At 43.0% G+C, this 24177-nt stretch overlaps 1 protein-coding gene across 1 annotated transcript in view; it reads right to left on the bottom strand.

Annotated features, from left to right (window-relative positions):
• Window positions 1–24177, bottom strand: part of RMC1 (regulator of MON1-CCZ1) — a 1444591-nt gene that overhangs the window by 533964 nt on the left and 886450 nt on the right. The window lies entirely within an intron of this gene.

The following is a 24177-nucleotide window of genomic DNA, read 5'->3' on the forward strand; positions in this document are numbered from 1 at the left end:
CCTGGCACCCAACCTTCAAAGAAGGCACACCCACACATGCACACACCTACCTGCATGTCTTTAAATTCATTCGACTGCGGGAAGGACATGCAGACTCTGCACAGAAGGCGCTCCAGCCGAGAATCAAACCGGAAAACCTCTTGCTGTGAGGCAACAACGCTAACCATTGCACAAAGCAGAAAATAGCCCAAAAAGGTAGCGGGGGGTGGGCAAGGTCCAAAATGAACAGTTAAGTTGGAAAAAGTGTGCTTTTATGCCAGTGTTGGGTCATGGCAAAGATGTATGTATTGCGGGGGCACAGTAAATGAATGATGTACATAGCTATTGTTTTTTTTTTTTTTTAATTTTTATGGTTTTAGAAAAGTTCATTTTTATTCTCATGTAATTTATACTGCTAAAAAGTTGTTGAGATTAAATTGAATGTTAGCCTGGTAATGTAAACCAACCTAGGCAATCTGGGATTCAAGGATACATGAGAAGCGTACATGTAAAAACACCCTTAACTAGAAATTTTAAAGCATGAAACAAACTCGTGACATGGAACGTCAATGGGTTAGTACATACTGAGAAAAGATTAAAAGTGTTGCAAAGCCTTCATGAAACCTCAGCGAATATTACACTCCTGCAAGATATCTGTACACACAAAAGGTAGCACTGCCTGAGAATCAAACCAGAGAATGTGTACAAGCCCAGAACAAACAGGTAAACAACAAGCAACTCAGTACATTCAGGCAGAAACAAGATGATGCAAATCCTTTATTATTCCACTCCATAATGCAAGAACAAGGCCATTAAACCAGTTTTGATGCTGACTTCATCTTTAATTCCTGTATTATGGAGGTGAATAATACAGGACTTGCATCATCATATACTCAGTTTGTTTCTGCCTGAATGTGCTGAGCTGCTTGTTGTTTACTTTTGCTCCTGCAAGAGATGCATCTCTTTAAGGAGGAACAAGAGGCAATGCTTAGGAAGAAATTTAAAGAAGAGTATGGGGCCAACGCACTCCAAGGAAGGAACAGATGAGTTTTTATATTAATCAAAAGGAACCTACATGAGGTGGAAACAAGACAGGTTTGTTTACTTCGAGGTGACTGGACAGACAAATGTTTGGCAGTCAGTAATTTTCATGTACCACCAAAGACGAAGACTGATAAAGTCAAACAGCTTTAGCTTCAAGTAGTTGAATTCATGCAGGGGATAGCACCTGTTGGGGGGACTGGAACCTAGCCACAGATAAGTTGGCTGTCTTGGGGGAGAGAGAAAGTTAAAGTTATCAAGCATCACTAAGATATTTATAAACTGAAAATACTTTATGGCTTAATGGATGTAGCCAAATGTCTCCCAGTGGATAAGTAGATGACTCTTATATCAATAAGATGTGGAACTATGGTTTGACAAGATAAGTGGTACATTACAGCTAAGTATGTAAAATTAATTAAAACTGGTATGACATCCCCCCCTCCTACTATCAAACCACACTCAGGTGAATATAAAGATTCAAAATGTATATGTTGATCGAGCCAACAGACACCAGAGACTATACTTATACTGGCTTAGAAATAATGAAAATGAGACGAATTCAGGAAAAATTAAAGATAGGTTGGAAAATGGACTGCAGGAACAAGCTTCAGCAGAGGTGCACAAATGACAGCTATTTACACAGGGCCTTAAGGGTAAAATTCAGGAGATAGACGTACAGGCTTGGAAATAAGGATAATATGGTAAATACTCAGAGCTGCACAGATCGAAAGAACTATATGTTAGACCACACCGCTTAGGGGAAGGAGCAAAGCTGCAGTTGTTAAAGTTTGATAAATATTTGAAATAAAGGATAGAGGAAAAATAAGCAGAAATCAGGTAGCCTTAAGAAGCTTATCTTATGATAACTCTCCCAAATATCATGAAGGTTAAAAGACTTATTCATAAACTTAGATGTCCAAAAAATGGTAAGCTGGTTAATAATAAAAGACATCAAGAAGGGAATAAAAGAATATTACACACCGCTATATAAGAATGGTGAGGAGGGAAGGGGATTGGCAAAGGATGCTATTCAAGTTTTTCGGACCAGTAATGCCCCAAGTCCCAAGAAAAGGAAAAATGTAACCCAAATGCAAACTGTGATACTGGGTAAAATAGATGAGCAGATGACATGAGTGGCAAGTGGTAAGAACCCTGGGGGTGGGCTCTCAATGGAACTGGGAAAAATATTATGGCATAGAACAATAATTAAGTGGCATACCTTTTTCAGTGAAGACTAAGAAGATCCCCAAATACAGCACAAAGCTGTGATATTTTTAATATGTACACAGGGATGGTAGAGATCCATGTGCCCCAGGTTCTTATCACCCCATTTCAATTTTTCAGCATTACTATTAGGTTTTTGTAAACATCATAGCTAACAGACTGGCAAAGATGATGCCTACAATGATAGTAAAAGACCAATGTGGTTTGTTAAGGGACAGAAAACATCTGACAACATTCTGAAGATCCATACTATTCAATGTGAATGAGAAATGATGCGGGACCATTTATTCTTGGGCCTACATGCAGAGAAAGCATTCAATGTGAGAAATGGAAATACTTATAATAATATTTAGGAAGACAGGGTTCAACGTGGAGTTTAGAGAGCTTTTCTAGAAAGACCTACCACGACAGCAAACCAAACACACAATCACACAAAAACATACACGGAGGCTCTAAATAAAGATCTGCCTAAGCAGCAGAGACCTCCAAAGCAGACACCCAAGCAACCGCTACCCCAAAACAAAACACGTGCAACATATATCTCACAAAGCCAGTGTGCCGAACAGTCATAGCCCTTAAGGCTAAACAACACACCTGATACACTTGTAATAGGTGACTCTATCGTCAGGCACACTGACGTCCCGCTCACCAGGCTGAACAAGGAGAAGGTCACGGTGAGCAGCCTGTCGGGCGCTAGGATCCGCCACATAACACAAGCACTCAGGTCACTCCAAGGTAAGTACAAATATGATTCATTGTCCATGCTGGTGTGAATGACCTGAGACGTACCTCCCTGGACTACATGAAAAGAGACACAGAGGAGCTCTCTGAGCATGTAGCCCAGGCCGGTATGACCCTGACCTTGAGTAGCATCTTACCCTCACCAAGAATGATGCCACAATATGAAGACAAGATGATCAATTTCAACAATTGGCTTAAGTACTGGTGTCATTCAAAAGGGATCCAGTGCCTGTCAGCCTGGGATGATATGCTCGACAAGCCACGATGCTTCGCTAGGGACGGCTTGCACCTGTCACCCCTGGGCTTTTGGATATTGGCAAAGGCTCTTGCTACCCCCATAGTGCCTTTTTTAGGCAAGGCTCAAAAGACAAACCCACCTCCATAGGTATCACAAGGGATAAGAAACTAAGAGTAATGCTACTCAACGCCATCTAAACCTCAAGATGCACGCACTCGAAACTCTCCTTAGCATGGAGAACATAGATATCTGTGCAGTAACAGAAACCTGGTTCAGGGCTCCCGAGAGCACCCCAGCACTACCAGGTTATACCTCATACCATGCTTTTCGGCCCCAAAACCTGGACCGCACCACAAAAGGAGGGGGAGTATCGATATTCATCAAAGATACCCACACCTCCAGGTTGGTGGCAAAGCACGAAGCATCAGAGACTATCCATGTGCAACTAACAGTAGGTAAAACTGCCTTCCAGTTTATAGCCTGCTACAGACCACCCTCCCAAACCCAGGAACCCCACTCGGCCTTCCTGAGAACACTGGAAAATATGAAGGTCTCTCCAAACACCATTATAATGGGCGACTTCAACTACCCAAACATAGACTGGGAGCATTACTCTAGCTCCAACACCCTAGCCCAAAGGTTCCTAGAATTCATAAACTCAAATGCTATGGAACAACTTGTTACCACTCCCACAAGAGGGGAAAACATACTGGACCTGATCATCACCAACATGGGGACTTTATGCTCCAGACCAGAAGTGTATCCCTCACTGGTAAAATCAGACCATAAACTGATCTCACTGGATATTCACATCCCGACCCCACCCCCTTCCCAGAAAACCACAGTGAAAAACTTCTCTAAAGCAAATTTCACACTCCTCAAAACCGAGGTGGAATCCTTCAAAGCCCCCGGGCCTGTGGAAAATACGGCCCAGACTGCAGAATCCTTTATAAATGCATTCTATGAACACCTTCAGGAATGCATGGATCATGTAATCCCAAATAAAACCAAGACCCAATCCTCCAAAGGCAGACATCCTGTCTGGTGGACCCCAGCCATAAACAAACTATACAATAGATACATGATAGAGCAAAATCCCAAAAAGGGAAGGCATCTCTGACTAGTATTAGCAAAAAACTACGGGGACTCATAAAATCGTCTAAGGCCAGCTTCGAGAGAAAAATTGTACAGGACACTAAGGATAATCACAAGGCTTTCTTTAGTTATGTTATGAACCTGGGTGGGAATTCCCAGATATGCTCAGAATTAGTCCAAAATGACAAAAAATACATCGAACCCACAGACATTGCCAACATCCTAGCTGACAGGTTCAGCGCAAACTTCTCCCCCCCCCTCCCCACCAAAAGGGCAAATATCTATCCCAGCAGAGTGCTGCCCCCTTGACCTCAGATGCTCAGGTAAGAGCCGCCCTCTCCAAAGCAAAAAACACAGCATCAATGGGACCAGATGGTGTCCCGGGCTGTGTCCTACATGAACTCTAAGAAGAGCTAAACCCAAACTTAAAACTACTGTTCAATCTCAGCCTTACTACAGGATATGTACCCAAAGAGTGGCGTTCAGCAACAGTGGTCCCTCTCCACAAAGGTGGTGCCTCAACGGATCCTGGAAACTATCGCCCCATAAGCCTGACTAGCTTGGTCTGCAAAGCTATGGAAAGGATAGTCATGGACCTCATAAATAAAGATATTGGGGACCTACAGACACTGGATCCTACCCAGTTCGGCTTTGTTAAGGGCAGATCCTGCCTCTTAAACCTGGTTGATTTCTTTGAAACAGTCACCAAGACCATTGATGAGGGGAAGGTGGTCCACACAGCCTACCTGGACCTCGCAAAAGCCTTCGATACAATACCCCACTCAGGCATTATAGATAAGCTCACCAGCTTAAATATAAACCCCTATGTCACTAGATGGGTTGCAAACTGGCTCAAGGACAGAACCCACATGGTTAGAATTGCTGGAGCCATGTCAGACTCCAAACCAGTTACAAGTGGCATCCCACAAGGCTCAGTCCTGGGACCTCTTTTGTTCGGTATATATTTCTCGGAGGTACAGGCCAACACGGAAGGACTGTGGCTGACCAAGTTCGCAGATGACTGTAAACTGGGCGCCATAATCGACTCTCCAGCCGACACAAGCATCCTCCAAAAGGGCCTCATAGAAACAGACAACTGGTGCCAGAGCCATGGCCTCAAGCTAAATGCCAAAAAGTGTATAGTCATCCCCTTTGGCAAAAACAAAGTGCCCACAAATTACCACATAGGTGGTAATCCATTAAGTACAGAAGTAGTAATTAGGGACCTGGGGACCCAAGTTGATAGCAATCTCTCATTTGACAACCACGTGGCCAAAGTGGTTAGAAAAACATTTTATATAGCCCACCTAATCATGTAGAGATTTACATCTAGATCAGGGGAGGTCATCGTACCTCTTTACTCATCCCTCATCAGGCCCATAATCGAGTACAATGCCCCTTTTGGGATGTACCTTACCAAACACCTGCAGCAACTGGAAAGTCCCCAAAAGTACCTCACCAAGAGGATCAAAGGGCTCAAACAGATGCCATATGCTGTCCAGTTAAAGAAACTCCAGGTCTACTCAGTGGCATACCGCCTGCTCAGAGGCAACCTGTGCCTGACGTATAAAGCCATGTCCAACCCGGAATTAAGGGACATGCTGCACCTCAAAAAATCCAAATCCCCATCGAGCTACACGCTCGAGAGACTTGAACTTCAGCACTGAAATAAATAGGACATGCTGGAGGGACAGATTCATAACCCAGAGGCTCCCTTCACTCTGCAATAAAATCCCAGTCCAGGTTAGGAAGAGTCTCTCACTGACTCTCTTCAAGAGGAATCTTGATGAGTGGATGGGAGATCGTAGGTTTATCCCGGGTATCACTTCTGTGTCACTGTTAGACAGAGGCACAATATACTAACCTTGAAAAAGGGCATAGCAAAATTAATTTAAAATGGGTGGCGAAAGCCAAACATACTCTGGATAGGCTTATAAATGCCCTAGGGCAGATAGCCTAGTATGAACCTATGAACCTACATCATGGGTCAACTTCAGTAATAAATAGACTTAATGAGATCTACTTTCTATTGAGAGGGATACTCAACAGAGTTGCCCTCTTTCTGATCTCCTTCTTTTACACCTTATTTAGAACCACTTGTGAGGCAAAAAGCCATAAACAGTTGGTGATGACAGGGAGGAGAAGATATTATTCTGTTCCTAGCAGACCCAGAGAGTGACAGTAGAAGGACATACAAAATACTGTGAAACTGAGGAAATCACAAGCTAAACTAGAAGACAAAAGCATTGGGAGCAAAAATGTATACCTTCTTTGGGACTTATACAGACGTATCCCTGCCTTTACACACATATGAAAAGTAAATATTTAGAAGTTTGGCTAGCAAGGTCTGCTAAAGACTCAGCAAAAGAATCTTGGAAACAAACGGGAGGAAAATATAAGACATGATTAAGAAGTGCACCTTAGAACCTTCCAAGATGACAACACACTAATCAACAGCTTAATTATAGCTCTGATGTGTAAAAAATGAAAATGAGAAAAAACTCCAGTGAAATTGTAAGCTTGGTAAAATTCAGTTACTGGCTAGTAAGTACACTGCCTGGATGCCAGAAGAAATTTGGAGAACCTGAAAAAAAATCAGGCATAAGACGTAAAGGAAAACACTTGCTGGGAAGAACCCAGCAGATTGTCATCAAAATGCAGTTCAATCTTCGGATTAAGTTCAAGAGATGGCTTTCGTACTTCAGAAAAAAAACTAGGTCAAATGTGCTCAAAGAGGATTCAAATGAATGAAACATTGAAAGCATATATCAGTTAAAGTAACAAAAGACTGGTAAAAGTAGAAGAAACTTTAACAAGTAATTTAGATGAACTGATAAAACTGCAAAAACTAGAACAGGAAATGAAAAAAAACGCTGGCTGAATACAAGGATACTCAAGAAAAGCTGTTTCAAAAACAGTAGAGTTAAAAGACAGAGAATGCAGAGAAAGCCTGACATTTTCTTCTGTACAAAAGAAACTAGAATGAATAGACTTTATTAATTTTATGAAAACACAAATAAGAAATGGACTGGTATTCCATAGCAGGATTGTTAATTTAAAGGGCATCTCATGTATATGCTCCAGACCTGGCCATGAGAAAGCAGCCAAGATGTGTATTAGTAAATATGCAATCATGGGGTTGATCGTGACAAAATTGTGAAAGAAGGGAAAGTATTAAAAACCAAAGACAACATAATTTTTGTGGAACATGATTATTCACTGCACACCAGACAGAAGAGAAGCAAATTTACTGAAGCAATTGGGGAATGTTGACAGATAGTGAGAACCAAGCTGGTACATTCAGCTGTTTTTAGAGTTTTCCTGGAGGATTAAAGACATTTTGATGCAGAACAGGCTATGGATGAAGTAAAAGTGTTTTTTCAAAATAGTAAGCCAGAGAGCAAAAGGGAACACTGCTTCCCATTCTTCTGACAATAAAGCTCAGAGATGCTTTGCTAGTGAAACATTTTCCAATGTTCCAAATGACATGCTTGAGAGTCTGAAAAAAAAACACAGGAGCTGACCATAAGAATCAAGAGTAACTTGGACTTGAACTAGAGTCTGGTGTTGGGAGATGTAGATGATCAGGAAAAAGACCAGCAACACTGAAATTAGTCAATAAAAGGTAGACTATAAACCTACTGTCACATTTCTAAAATATGGCTTTACAAGCAAAAAGTGGCTAAGAAAAACACTGCACTTTTGCTGACTTTGTTAGTGGACTGGAAGGCATAAACCACACATTATGTCATTAATGTTTAGAAGGCATACAAGAGAAAAAAGAAGTAACTGCAAGTAAAATAATTTTTGTTCTTATTAATAGTTGTATAAAACATTTCAGGATACAAACTGCATGCTATATTCTAAAGCATTTTTGTAGAGTATGCAGTCAGGGGTATTTTAAATGGGGGGGTCAATTCATTGTATGTGTAAAAGATATTAAATGAATATATTTTTCAGTTATAAGAAATATGGGCTTTACAGTACAGCTAAAGAAGAAAAACTGGACAGAAGCAAATTTAAGTTAATATAATGCTTGTGAAAGCATGCAACCTATTTTTCACATCTGGGAAGAGAATAAAGATAAGAAAAGGATGGACAGCAATTGGTTTATGTATGAACACAGGCTGTAATATGCTCTTTACTATGGGCAACCTTAATTTTAGATTAGGTTATGTATGTGGGTGCAGTTGTGAATTTGGGGCAAATTTGATCTTGGGCTGCTGGGGTGGGGCTGGGATTGTACTGATTATATATAAAATTAAGATGATGATTTCCCTTGTTTTACACAGATGGATATCTAGGATTAAGGTCTTTGGCTTAAACTATAATCATGTTTTTGTAAACAAATAGGCTTGAAAAAACAAAATGATAAAAGCATGAAAAATGCTAACCTTCATCCATCTACAAAGATATTAGCTAGTTTTTTTTCTATTAACAAATGCTGCCAGTGAAAAACAAAAAGTCTACAGCTGCAGGCAGTTAGCCAAAGAATACTGAACATTCTGTTCTGAGTGAGATTTAAAAAAATTGTTTCATATATCTGCAAAGTTGTTGCTGTTTTTTTTCTATTTTAACATGAAGACAAGTTGTCTGCAGGTGCAAGAAATTACTCTTGAGAGATATGAGCATTCTTTCCCGAGAGAAATGCAAAATTTAAAGATGCAATGGGAAGCAGTTCACTGAAAAATAAAGTCTGAAATTATGGGAAGTGAATAAGTGACAGTAGCGACCCCAGCAGCCTTAATACTTCAATGCATAAATAACAGTGCATAATTTTGGTTTATTTAAAGGTACCCAGTACACCTTTTCCTTAGGGCTAAAAGTTAATGTTTTGTGAAAGCATGCAACCTATTTTGGGAGGGAAATAAAGATAAGAAAAGAACAGACAGCAACTGGTATGAGTATGAACACAGGCTGTAACATGCTCTTTAGCATGGGTAACCTTAATTTTAGAGTAGGTTTTATAAAGGAAGGCAGCTGTAAATTTGGGCAAATCTTCCTATATGGAGGAATAAACTTAATTTCTCGAAAATGCAAATAATTTCTGTTTGTTCTAAGTTAAAATGGGATGGGGGTTCTGAAAATTTTAATAATTTTTTTGTTTGAGAGGTTTCATTACAGCAGAAAAGTATTGAAAACTGTGACATAGGTTCAAATGGAGATGAGAAGAAACAACTGCATATAGTTAAGCCCGCCAAAAACTACTGTGTGCAAGTAAGACAAAAGCTGGAAATACACGTTCAAAAAACTGCCACATATAAGTGGGGACAATAGCTTTTTATAATAATGGCTACTCTAGCCATAGCACCTTGGAATGTAAATGGTCTTACCGGTATAGACAAAAGGGGAAAAAAGTTGAATTATATTAAGAAATGTGGAGTTCAAAATACCAATGCTGCAGGAGACACATTTGGAAAGAGACAGGCATGTGAATTTGACAAAGAAAGGATTTAATAATAGATTTTCAGCAGAATATCAGGGACAAAGGAAATGGGAGTCATAACACAGATTGCTAGAGGGGATACAATAGTGACAAAAGAGGAAAAAAGAAAATAATGGTATATTTGTGGTAGTAAGGGGCAACTGGCAAGGAAAGAATATTACTCTGGCATGTATTTATTTTCCACCAAAAGCTGCTGTTATGGAGCTTAAGAAATTTTTGGAAGAAACAATCAGCTTTCAGCAAGGAATAATATTTTTACTTGTGCTCCTAAGTTCTAACAATACATATATATATATATATATATATATATATATATATATATATACATACATATACACACACACACACACACACACACACATATATATATATATATATATATATATATATATATATAGTTACTTTCATGCTATGTTTCCCAAAATGTCCTCTATGCTCTAATCATCTTTGAGTTCTTAAGTTCAAATGACATATGGCTGTCATACCTTCTTGTTTTTCCTCTTAATTGCTATCTGTGTTTGTAACTTTGCATGCTAATGTGTTTGATAACAGCATAATACGAATGTATATTTCTGCTTTTGTACTGAGCAGCTTTTCTCCCCGGGCCTCCACTGAAAACAGGTTTTGAATGGCCCAGTGGACTTTCCCCATTAACAAACTACAAATAAATAAATAAAGTGGGGACTGGAACTTGAGTTGCAATAGTGAAGTATCAGGGGTACCTAGAAGCCAAAATATAACAAATGTGAAATGTCTGAAGACATTTATGAAAATATTTGGTATGGAACACCTGAATTCAGTAGAAAGAACACTAGTAAAAATGTAAAAAATGCCGCACCAGAACACAACAGAGTCTTCAATTACACAAAGGTGTGAGTACTTTCTTTCCAAATGAAAAAGAACTTCCCAGAATGAAAGCACTCAAAACATTGTGTAAAGATTCTAGTGTATTCTGGTGCGGCTTTTTTTTATTTTTGAGTTTAACAAGTATGCTGATCGTGCTTTTGGGTTTTTTAATAAGACCTCTGACATAATTTACATATTACTGCCCAAGGTACAATACTGGGCTAGACAGGACAGAAATTATATTTCACAGGAACTGTGTGCTTAATTGAAACTTTTGACATAGGTTCATAGGTAGGTACTAGGCTACTGGCCCTAAGGCCTATATTAGCCTAGCCAAAAAGGTACCCTGGCTTTCGCCACCCAAGAAAATTATTTACCCATGCCCCTGTCGAGCAGAGCCACAGAAGTAATCCCTGGAGTGAATTTCCTATTTCCCATCCAATCATCAAGATTTTTCTTGAAGAATGCTAATGAGGAGCTTTGTTTAATATAGATAGGTAGTTTGTTCCAGAGTATGGGAAGTCTCTGGGACAGGAATCTATCCCTCTAACATGTTCTGTTATTGTGGTGACAAGGTTTAGGTCCCTAGGGCGTGTAGCTTGGATGGACTGGGATTTATTTAAGTGGAGCATGTCCAACAGCTCTGGGTTTGACACAGCTTTGTATGGTAGGCAGAGATCGCCTTTGAGCAGGCGATATGCAATGGAGTAAAGCTGGAGTTTTTTGAGACTGTCTGTATAGGGCATCTGTTTGAGGCCGGTAATCCTCTTTGTGAGGTATTTCTGCGGCCTTTCCAGTTGCTGAAGATGTCTTGTGAGGTACATACCAAAAGGGGCGTTGTACTCTATAATGGGCCTAATGAGTGACGAGTAGAGAGGAACAATGATCTATTTTTTTCCTGGATGAGAAACCTTTTGTGATGAGGTGTGCCACGTAGAAGGATTTCCTGACTACTGTGGCGATGTGATTATCAAAGGAGAGACTACTGTCCACCTGTGTCCCAAGGTCTCTTATCACACTTTCGGTGTTAAGTAGACTACCGCCTATGTAGTAGTTCAGGGGTACAGAGTTTTTATCAAAAGGGATGACAATGCATTTTTTGGCACTCAGCTTGAGGCCATGGCTTTGACACCAGGCATCTGTCTCAGTGAGGCCCTTTTATAGGATATCCACATTTTTAGAGTTTTGATTATGGCTCTTAGTTTGCAGTCATCTGCGAACTTCATTAGCCAAAGACCTTCTGTGTTAGCCTGTACTTCAGAGAAGTAGATACCAAACAAGAGAGGACCCAGGATTGAACCCTGTGGTACTCCACTTGTTACTGGTCTGAAGTCGGATTTGGAGTCAGCTACTTTCACAGTGTGGTCTCTGTCAGTGTGCCAGTTGGGAGCCCATCTTGTGACATAGGGATTTATACCTAGTTTAGTGAGTTTATCTATAATTCCAGAGTGGGGGATGGTGTCGAAAGCCTTGGCAAGATCTAGATAGGCTGTGTGACCCACCTTACCCTCATCTATGGCTTTGGTGACTGCTTCAAAGAAGGCTATCAGGATTAGGAGACATGATCTGCCTTTTACAAACCCGAACTGGGTGGGGTCCAGAGTTTGGAGATTACCAATGTCTTTGTTTATAAATTCCATGATGATACGTTCCATGGCCTTACAGACCAGGCTCGTTAGGCTAATCGGGCGCTAGTTCCCGGGGTCTGTGGTGGATCCCCCTTTGTGGAGTGAGATAACCATCGCTGTGTGCCATTCAGTGGGCACAAAGCCTGAGGTGAGGCTATAATTGAACATAGTACTTAGGTGGGGTGCCAGTTTGTTCTGTAATTCATGTTGAACGCAGCCTGGGATGTTGTCAGATCCCATGGATGCTGTGTTATTGGCTTTGGAGAGTGTGTTTTTTACCTGTGCAGCCATGATTACGGGAAAAAGAAGTTATGTACTTACCATAACATTCCATCTGAGTAGGTAACTTCATTTGTCAGCAACCTGTGGTTATCGGATCCGAATCGGATCTGAGCCGGCAGCTTTATTCAGCTAAGATCCGAGCTCCACGCTCCTCCCCCTTACCCATAACCCCCTGCCATCCTTCTCTGTCCTCAGATCGAGTTTGCTTAGCATTATAGAATACTACAACCAAAGGATCAACTAAACATCCTAACCTGATGTTATCTGGTACAGAGAACACAACAATCCTAAAAAGGGATGAACTACAGGTTAGGGGGACAGAGGGGGGGTTGGTTGCTGACAAATTAAGTTACCTACTCAGATGGAATGTTATGGTAAGTACATAACTTCTTTATCTGAAGTAGTTAACTTCATTTGTTCATCAACCTGTGGGACAAAGTCCCCAGCTACCTAAAAACCTGGGAGGTCCTCATGGAAGAATATTCCGGAGCACTGCAGAGCCAAAGGACGCCCTTCCTCTGGAAATTATATCCAGCTTGTAATGGGTAATAAAGGTATGGGATGAAGCCCAAGTGGCTGCTGAACAAATGTCATCCAAGGACACCCTTGACCAAAAGGCAGCAGAAGTGGAAATCGATCAAGTAGAATGGGCATAAACTCCGACAGGTTCCGGTCGGCCAGAAGTCTTATATGCAAGAAGTATACATTGTGAAATCCATCTGGACAATGTAGCTTTTGACACAGGTTTACCCAAAAAGGGTTTAGCAAAGGATACAAGGAGTTGCTCAGATTTCCTATGATCAGCAGTCCTGTGTAAATAAAACCTCAATTGTGTGTGCACGTCCAAAGAGTGTAATGTGTATTCACCTTTGTTTTGATAATTTGGGAAAAACATCGGTAAGTTGATAGATTGATTAATGCTGGACTCAGAGGCGACTTTAGGTAAGAAGGAGGGATTGGTCCTGAGGGAAACTCTATCTTTATGGAAGACCAGATATGTAGGTTTGGCGCAAAGGGCTTGAAGCTCTGAAACCCTTCTAGCCAAAGTGATGGCAATGAGAAAGGCCGTTTTCCAAGATAAGTATTTAAGATCCACCAAAGCTGCAGGCTCAAAGGGGGGGCCAGTAAGAGCCTGAAGAACAAGGGTTAAATCCCACGGAGGAACTGCATCCTTAACAGGAGGCCTTAACAGGAAAGTACCTTTTACGAAAGTTTTGCAGATCTTGGAAGAAGCTAATGAACCGAGATCACTTCCCACATGAAAGTGTGAAATTGCTGCTAATTGGACTTTGACGGTGGAGGAGCTGGCACCTTGATCAAATAAGTGTGACAAAAACTCTAATACAGCTGGTATCGGGGCTGTAAAGGGATCCATATGTCTATGTTCCGCCCAGATCGAAAAACGTTTCCATTTGCTCTTATAGACCTTTCTGGTAGAAGGTTTATGAGCTGCTACTAAAATAGCTTTAACGGAGGAGGAGATACCGGGAGTCCTAGCTATGATTGGAATTGGATCAACCAAGCTGTGAGCTTGAGATTGTCCAGGTTTGGAGTTGTCAACCCCAGTGGGTGAGAAATCAGATCTGGAGTGGGATCCATAATCCATGGAGGATTGACCAGATGAGACCATAGACAAGGGAACCACGTTTGACGAGGCCAGAATGGGGCTATGAGGATCACTCTGCTCCCAAACCGATGAGCTTTCTGCAAGAATTTTACCACGAGGGGGAGAGGTGGATAAGCATAAAGTAAACCGGATGGCCAAACATGGACTAGAGCATCTCTGGGGGATTCCCCTGGTGGGGGAAGTACAGCGAAGTACTCGCTGCACTTTGCAGTCGAAGGCGATGTGAAAAGATCGCAGCAAGGTTGACCCCACTTGAGGAATATCTGCTTCGCTACTCTCGGGTTCAGAGACCACTCGTAAGGTGAGAGGATGGTTCGACTCAGCTTGTCTGCCAAAATGTTGGACCGACCCAGAACGTGCGTTGCTATGAGAAAGCGGTTGGTGGAGATCACCCATTCCCAAACTCTCATGGCCTCTCAACACAGCGGATAGGATCTGGTTCCCCCCTGTTTGTTGATATACCAGACTACTGACATGTTGTCTGATTGAATTGCAATTGTCCCTAAGGGAAGAAGGACCTGGAGTGCTTGCAATGCTAAAAGCACCACCCTCATCTCTAGGACATTAATGTGCAACAAGGTCTCTGATTATGTCCATGTGCCTTGGATGGTTCTGCCCATGCAGTGCCCCCCCCCCCGACCCGAGACAAGAAGCGTCCGTGGTCACCGTGGCTTGGGCTGGGGTCATAGAAAAGGGGCGCCCTTCCCGGAGATCTGAGGACTGGATCCACCAGAGTAGGGACCTCCTGCAAACCATGCTGAGGGGGATAGCTGTACTTAGCGGATGTTGCAGGATGGACCATTGGACCTGCAAGGCCCACTGCAGGACCCTCATGTTTAGACAAGCCAGTGGTGACAGATTGATGGCAGCCGCCATGGAACCTAGCGCCCTCAGGACCAATTCCGTTGGGGGAGCCAGGGATTGTAAGAGGGCCATCACGTGGAATGTCAAAGTTCGAAGCCTGTCCAGAGTTAGGAAGGCCCCCAACAGGTTTGTATCTAGACTGGCCCCTATGAAATCTAAGGTCTGAGTTGGATGAAGGGAGAATTTCTTGAGATTGATTGAAATTCCCAGATGAGAGGCCAAGTGAAGGAAGTAATTCCTGGCTGAACAGAGTAGATGCCTGGTGGGGGCGGTCAGGAGCCACTCGTCTAGGTACAGAAAGACCTGTATTCCCTTAAGCTTCAGGTGGGCCGCTATAACTGCCATCACTTTGGTGAACACCCTGGGGGCTGTGGTGAGACCAAAGGGAAGGACCCTGAACTGATAGTGACTGGCTCCCAGCCGGAAACGGAGAAACCTTCTGGATCGTCTGTCCATCAAAATGTGGTAGTACGCATCCTTGATGTCTATAGAGCACATCCAGTTGTTCTCCTGTAGGAGTGGGAGAATGGATTGAATGGTGACCATCCGGAGCTTTTCTTTGGCAACCGACAGGTTCAGAGTGGACAGGTTGAGGATTGGTCTTAAGTCCCCCATCTTTTTTGGCACCAAAAAGAACCTGGAGTAGAAGCCTGATCCAGACTGATCTTGGGGAACGGGCTGGATTGCTCTTTTTTCTAGCAGCTGCTTTATTTCTGCGGCTGCTGCCTCCCTTTGATTGGGTGGGACATCGGGGAGGCTCTGGGGTCTGAGAGTGAGATTCAGAAATGGGATAGTGTAACTTCTGGATATGATTCGAAGCACCCAGCGATCTGTTGTAATGGACTCCCAAACTGCTAGGTGCCTTGAGAAATGCCCCCCGACTGCCTCCAGAGTGGAGCAGTGGGGTAACCCCTCAGGGTTGCTGCACGGGCCGATCCGAAAAGGGTTCTCTCAATCCGAAATTCTTCGGTCTCCCTCTGCCTCTGGGCCGGTGTCAGCCCTGTCCTCCTCTGCCTCTGAAGGACGAGGGGTCCGGAGCGAAACAGGACTGTTGAGATTTCCAGAACCACATCTTCTTTTGTCCCCTTTGGTTCCTGGAGAAGGACCTCTGGGGAGCCGAGAAGCAGATCCTAATGGCAGACGTCTTCCCGTCTTTCTCGCTCTGGACCAGCGTGTCACGGACGGTCTTGCCAAACAGCAAAGAGCCGTCAAAAGGGGCATTTGCGAAGGACGCCTTGAAGGGTTCTGCAAAATCACAGAGGCGGAGCCAAGCATGCCGCCATACAATGCCCGCTCCACTAGCTCTAGCGGCTCCTTCCGTGGCATGGGAAAGAAGTCACATAGAAGTGTTTGAAATGGACTTAAGAGTGGCCATTCGGGCTGAGAATATTTTCTTATCCTCGGCCGACATGGACTCTGGGGGCGACCCTGCGTATTCTTTGATGAGATCCTGCTGGAGTCGTATCACATGTGCCATGTAGTTCAGCGATCTTACCAAGAAGGTGGCTGAAGCAAACATCCGCTTCCCTATGTGGCTCATCGTCCGAGACTCCTTGTCGGGAGGGCGGACCCAGGAACTCTCCTGGGCCAGTTCCTTCTTGGTGGCAGCAGCCACCAACATGGCATCTACTGGAGCACCCTTGCTCCAAACCGTCCTATCTGTGGGTGGACTGAGAATATTGTCTGGTCTCTTTGGTATAGGCTCCACAGTGTCTGGTTCCTTCCATGCCCTGGTAGTGATCAGATCTACAAGGGGATTGGTGGGAGGGGACACCCAAGAGGTCGATGGGCCTGCGTCAAACACCTCCAGAAACACAGACTCATTGGACTAAGGCTTTTGGGCTGACCACCCCCCTCTAATACGAATTATTTACATAATGTCTCCGAAGGAGATGTCCTCGGGGGGGGGGGGACCTTGGAGAACCTTCCCCTTCCTCTAAGTCTGTGTCCTCTGTCAGGGACTCGGGTGAGTCCAAGTGCCTCCTCTTGCAGTTACGTTTGTGAGGAACCCCCTTGGGGGGGGGGGCTGTACGAGGATGCTTCACCAACCACATCCTGTTCCTCTAAGGGAACCATCTGGAACGTAGGCGCAGGCTGTCCCTGGGGCCGGGTGATGGAAGTTAGGCCCGTCTGAGAGAGAGTGATAGGTGGAACCGCAGCGGGAGCCTGGGGCCTCGAGTCCCTTGACAAGACCCTCTCCACAACATCGAACGCCAAAGGAGAACTGCTCACTCTAAGCCCCGACAGCAGCCCCTTCGGATCCGAGGTGTGGACCGGAGCCGGCACCAATGCAATCGGATCCGAAGGGCCAGTATGCTTCGACTGAGACAGAGCCGAAGACACACTGACACCTCTGGATCCGAAGCTCAGCTCACGGCTCCGAGAGCTCGGATCCGAAAAGGGACCTGACAAACTCGAGGGTGCGGTCGGAGCCGAAGAAGGGTGTACTATCGGTGCCGAGCCTCCCCCGGCTCCGATGCTGCCTGGATCCAACGGCTCCGAACCCCGGAAGTGGGTCGGAGAAGGAGCAATCAGGGCGAAAAAGGAGGTCGAGCTCCCCCCCGGAGGGGGGGGGGCAGGAGCACTCCCATCTGCAGTTGGGCTTGGAGAAACCAACGCATCATCCTGTCCATATCTGCATCTGACAAAAACTTCGTGTTGATCTAGACGAGGCCACCGAGGCAGGCCTGGAGTGACGCCTCGAAGACCTTGAAGGTGACAGTGTCCCTTCCTCCGGCCCTGGGGAAAAGTGGGGTGAATGCAGCTGGGAAGGAGAAGGCCCGGAGGCCCTAAGAAAGACTAGCTGCTTCGCTGGCGGAGCCGAAGAGGAAGCTTCAGCCCGCCACTTGTGGTGCTTCTCCTTTATTTTCTCCCTCCTAGATTCCCTCTCCTCCTGAGCCAGAGTGGGAGGGTGAGTCCCGGCCAGGGGAGCAAGGATAGAAGGCGGGACCACTGCGGTAGCAGCCGGTGCCACCGAGGGAAGGATGAAGCCGATTCCTGGGGCAGAAGTCCCGCCAGAATCAACTTCGACCTCCTATCCCTCAAAGCCCTGGGGTTGAAGGCTGCACAAATTGTGCAGCCTGAAGAAAGATGGTCAACCTCAAGGCAGATAACACACAGAGTGTGGCCATCCACCTGGGATAGCTTATGGTCACCCTCTAGAAAAGAAGGTTTTTGGGGCCTCGGCCATAGTAATAAAATAGGCCCAACCCAAACACACCTTCACACACACGGGAAGAGGGAAGACTAGACTAACTAAAAAATATATAAATTTTACCAACAAAACTAGCTTAATTAACTACAAAAGGGAACAACACTCACTCACTTAACAATTAAACTGAAAACTAGGTGAAAAAAGAGGTAATTTTCTTCAAAAGCTCACGAAACCCTACTCCTGGAACTCGTTGTAGGTGCTTGAATAAACCGCGGCAAACGAGATCTGAGGACAGAGAAGGATGGCAGGGGGTTATGGGTAAGAGGAGGAGCTTGGAGCTCGGATCTTAGCTGAATAAAGCTGCCGGCTTGGATCCGATTCGGATCCGATACCCACAGGTTGATGAACAAATGAAGTTAACTACTTCAGATCGTTGCATTCTTCCGGTACAGAGATGGGCCCTTTAGGGGATGAGAGGGGGGTAAAGTTAGCACTGAACCTATCTGCCAGGATGTTGGCAATATCACTTGGTTCTGTATATTTACTGCCATTGTTCTGTAACTCACAGCAGATGTTAATGTTGCCATTGAGATTCTTAACATAGCTATAGAATACTTTGTGGTTGCCTTTAGAAACAGTGGCGATTTTGTTTTCGTAACTAGCTTTGGAGGATTTTACGAGGGATCTCAGCTTCTTACTCAGGCTGACCAGGGATTTCCTCCAGTCATGGGATTTTACTCTTTTTTGCAGCAGTTTCTTTCTTCTGTTGTAGATTTTGTTTATGCCAGGGGGCCACCAGACTGGCTTCCTTTTTTTGGAGGATAGCATCTTGGTTCTGTTAGGGATAGCACGAGCTATGCACTTGTGTAAGTACATATAAAGTGCATTTGTGTAGGATTCAGCAGTCGTACTTCTATTGTCCATCTGCATGGGTGTTGTGAAGTTTCCCACTTCTGTCTTAAGAAGCGTAAAGTTGGCTTTGGAGAAATGTTTTATGGTGGTTTCCTAATGGCGGGTGGGATGTGGATGTCTAGGGTGATTAGCCTGTGGTCGGATCTGACCAACGAGAAATTGACCTCTAGTGTGGAACACTGGTCGCCCATGTTGGTAAGGTTTTGCCCAGAGTTAGTTGCACTTGGATAACCTCGGATGAATTATTGCATTATGCTGAGCAACTATCCTGGAGGTGTGACTATCCTTAATGAATATGGAAACCCCTCTGCTTTTAGCGTTTTGGTCGAGGTTACATGACTGAAAGGTGTGGTATGAATTATACATATAACCTACGAACAGGAATACCACTGTTGAATACAAAAGCAATGACCTTAAATTTCCTTATTTCAATTATCCAAGCACCTCATAACATACTTTATTATATTTATTATTTACATTATTTATTTATATTTATTAGGAATTCAGTGCTTGGATAATGACGTTATGTAATAATTGTGTGCACTGGGACATGAGTTTTTTATATAAATGTATATTTAAAATAATAATTGAAATAAGAAGAAAATTTAAGGTCACTGCATTACATCATATAATAAGAGTATTTTATTACAGTTAAATAGCAAGGGGATATATTTCATTTATTTAAAGTAATGCATAGTTATTGATTTTATGTATTTTTTTAAGAAAACATACATACATACATAAGAACAAAAAAGATGCATTTAAGGATGCATTTGTAAAATGTATTTTAAAAATGTATCAAAAATGTATTGGTACTATGTATTTATATTTGTCTGATTATTCGGTGCTATAAATTTTATTTATTTTATTTTACATTTGTTGACCGGGATAGTCTGACTGGACGTATATCCATTTTCAGCGGAGGCCCGGGGAGAAAAGCTCCACATTAAGACAATTTACAAGACAGAAATCTTGACCATATACAATACAGATAATGTCAGACAGGTAAAACATTTCAAATACCAGAACATTTATATAGTACTGTTACAGTAACATACCCGACTAAATAAGTTAAAATTTTTGAGTAAAAGGATTAATAAAACTTTTTTTTTTTTTTTTTTAGAGTAACATTGTTTATAAAGTTTACCAAACCTTAGGAGGTGAGCTACTACAGTAGGAATTAATAGAGAATATCAGAGCACCTGAAATAGCAGATAGTAAAGAATGGTCCTGCTAGGGGAGAAAGTGTCAGTCAGGATTTGTGCATGGGCAAAGCCATTGGGCTTTAAGGAAGATTCTTAATTGCTTCTTGAAAAGTTGGGTAGAATAAAGGGCTGTTAGTTCAGTTGGAAGAGTGTTCCAAGAGTTACCAAAAGAGTTTGAGAACAATCTATCTCCAGATTTGTTGTTGGACTTTAGGGTAGCTACTAGTACCTTATTAGCTGATCGAAGGGTTGTTAGATTTTTATATGGGCAGATGAGGGTAGAGAGTATGGGTGTATCTGTGGGATGGTGTAAGATCTTGTGTATAGTAGTAAGTTGCTGGAAAATAATCTGGCTTTGCAATTCCAGCCATCCTAGCAATTTAAGATTTTGGCAGTGGTGGGTTCGAAAAGGGGCACCAGTGGCAAATCTAGCTATGTTATTATAGGCTGTTTCCAACTTATGAAGATTATTTTTGGATAAGTTGGTATAGATTGGGGATGAATAGAGAAGGGTGGAGATTAAGTGAGTTCGGGCAACAGTCAAATGCAAAAGAAAAGTGCAATACTCTCAAAGTCTGTTAATGTTTATTTGAAGCATCTTCACTTTAAGTACTTAGTAGTAACATAATTAACTTGTTAAATGATTAATTAATTGGAAAAGGAGGTGTGTGTATATATAGGGACACAATGGTGATGTTAAAATGTTCCAGCAGAAGGCAAGATGTGAGAGGATGCCTGAGGAATAGAGAAAAAGTGTTTTGGTACCGATTTTTAAGAATAAGGGTGATGTGAAGAACTGCAGTAACTACAGACGAATTAAATTGATCAGTCACAGCATGAAGTTATGGGAAAGAGTAGTGGAAGCTAGGTTAAGAAGGGAGGCGATGATTAGTGATCAGCAGTATGGTTTCATGCCAGGAAAGAGCACTACAGAAGCGATGTTTGCTCTGACAGTGTTGATGGAGAAGTACAGAGAAGATCAGGAGGAGTTGTATTGTGTCTTTGTGGACTTAGAGAGAGCATATGACAGGGTGCCTAGAGAGGAGTTGTGGTATTGTATGAGGAAGTCGGGAGTGTCAGAGAAGTATGTAAGAATGTTACAGGATATGTACGAGGGTAGTGTGACAGTGGTAAGGTCTGCGGTGGGAGTGATGGATGCGTTTAGGTGGAGGTGGGATTACATCAAGGATCTGCTCTGAGCCCTTTCTTATTTGCAATGATGATGGACAGGTTGACAAGACGAGATCAGACAGGAATCCCTGTGGACTATGATGTTTGCAGATGACATTGTGATCTGTAGTGAGAGTAGGGAACAGGTGGAGGAGACCCTGGAGAGGTGGAGATATACTCTAGAGAGAAGGGGAATGAAGGTGAGCAGGACTAAGACAGAATATATGTGTGTGAATGAGAGGTAGGACAGAGAAATGGTGAGGATGCAGGGAGTAGAGGTGGTGAAGGTGGATGAGTTTAAATACTTGGGATCAACAGTTCAGAGTAATGGTGAGTGTGGAAGAGAGGTGAAGAAGAGAGTACAGGCAGGATACAGAGGGTGGAGAAGAGTGTCAGGAGTGATTTGTGACAGACTAGTACCAGCAAGAGTGAAAGGGAAGGTCTACAAGAGGGTAGTGAGACCAGCTATGTTATATGGGTTGGAGACAGTGGTATTGACAAAAAGGCAGGAGTCAGAGCTGGACGTGGCAGAGTTAAAGATGTTAAGATTTGCACTGGGTGTGACGAGGGTGGACAGGATTAGGAATAAGTATATTAGAGGGTCAGTCCAGGTTGGAAGGTTTGGAGACAAAGCCAGAGAGGCATGATTACGTTGGTTTGGATATGTGCTGAGGAGGGATGTAGAGTATATTGGGAAAAAGATGCTAAGGATGAAGCTGCCACGTAACAGGAAAAGAGAAAGGCGTAAGACAAGGTTTATGGATGTGGTGAGAGAGGACATGCAGGTTGTTGGCCTGACAGAGCAAGGTGCAGAGGACAGGAAGAAATGGAAACAGATGATCCACTGCGGCAACCACTAATGGGTGCAGCGAAAAGAAGAAGAAGAGAAGGCAAGAAGCCGAGGTACCAGAACGTGTTAATAAAAGAAGTTTTGTGTTAGGCAGTGGTGTTCCTGTCTGTGGGTTATATGTGTTCACTTTGAGATATTTTGTTGGTTTGATGTATGTAGAAGCCGTGGTATGAGTTATAGCCTGGTAATGCAGGGGTGCGCTCTGGAGCCTTGAACCAGATCTCTGTCACTGCACAGATGTCGATATTCTCCATTTTAAGGAGTGCCTCGAGTGAGTGCATTTAGAGGTTTAGACTTCTAGCACTGAGTAGCATTACCCTCAGATTTTGCTTGCTTGTACCTGTTACAGTGGAGAATTTGTCATTTGAGCCTTGCCTAAAAAAGGCACTATAAGGGTGGCAAGAGGCTTAGCCAGTATCTGGAATCCCAAGGGTGACAGGTGCAGGCCACCTCTGGCAAAGCATTGCAGTCTATCGATCATGTCATCCCAGGCAGACAGATACTGGATCCCTTTAGAATGACACTAGAAGCTTAGCCAATTGTTGAAGTCAATCATTTTGTCCTTGTACTGTGGTATCATTCTGGGAGATGGCAGGATGCTACCCAGGGCTATGGTTACACCTGCCTGGGCTACAAGATCGGAGAGCTCCTCCACGTCTCTTTTCATATAGTCCAGGGAGGTACATCTCAGGTCATTCACACCAACATGGACAATGACAGAGTCATATTTGTAGTTGTTGTGGGGTGACCGGAGTGTGTGCATTATGTGGTGGATCCTGGCTCCTGACAGGCAGCTGACAGTACTTTTCTCCTTGTTTAGCCTGGTGAGTGGAACATCAGTGTGCCTTACTATAAAGGCACCTATGACTACAGTGTTGGGTACATTGTTATGCCTTATGGGCTGTGGCTGAGTGTCACATTGAGTTTGTGGGCTATGTGTCATTTGGGTTGTGTTGGGGGGGTGGAGGTTGCTTGCGTTTCTGCTTTGGAGGACTGTGTTGCTTGGGCAGATTTTTATTGAGAGCCTCAGTGAATGTAGGTGTGTGTTTTGTGCCATATATCCAACAGATCTGCAGATCGCTCAATAATAAAAAGTAAGAAGCAACATGCAAGGTAATGAAGTGAAAATGAGGCACTGGTGCTTTCTCATGTATCTGTTAAGAGAGAGGAATTTAAGGAATGGTTAGTGGAAAGTATTCATGACTTCATGACTAGGGAAGACACAAATTTTGTCATAGGGGAAAGCTAGTAAGTGGGACAAAATGAAAATGGAGTTTAGAAATAGGATAGAAAAAAATAGAAAAAGATATGGTTAAGAAGTAAAAGGAAATATTTAGAGGAGGTAGCAAAGGTTAAAGTACTGCAGAATAATGGGAATCTCTCAGAACAAGACAAGGACCAACTACAGAGCACTAAAAACAAAATGAGGGAGTATTTGGATAATATGAATGAGTTTACACAGATTGTTGTTAAATATTTTTTGACAACTCCAAAGCACAAAAACTCTTAATAAAGCAACTTAAGCAACATAAAGTAGAAAGCACTGTGGCCAAACTTAGGGAGCTTTATGCAAGAAAAATAACCACAGATCCTACAGAGATATTATATATATTTTTTTTTTTTTTAATTTTATGAAAAATTTGTATAAAGCAGAGGAATGTGGAAACCAAGAAAGATAATAAATGGGAAATATTTATGGAAGGCTTAATTTCTGCCACAATTAGAGAAAGATGAGATTCAACAACTAGTAGTTAAGATATGAGGAGAGGAGATAAAGATAGTGATGCATAATCAATTTGCAGGAAAGTCTCCAGGAAGAGATGGTATTCCTGTGAAGTTTAGAAGTTAGGAGGGAAAAACAATAAAGATCTG

This window comes from Protopterus annectens, chromosome 3.part0, assembly GCF_019279795.1.
Source record: "Protopterus annectens isolate FY-2018-M chromosome 3.part0, PAN1.0, whole genome shotgun sequence".
In the NCBI taxonomy this organism is placed as follows: domain Eukaryota; kingdom Metazoa; phylum Chordata; order Ceratodontiformes; family Protopteridae; genus Protopterus; species Protopterus annectens.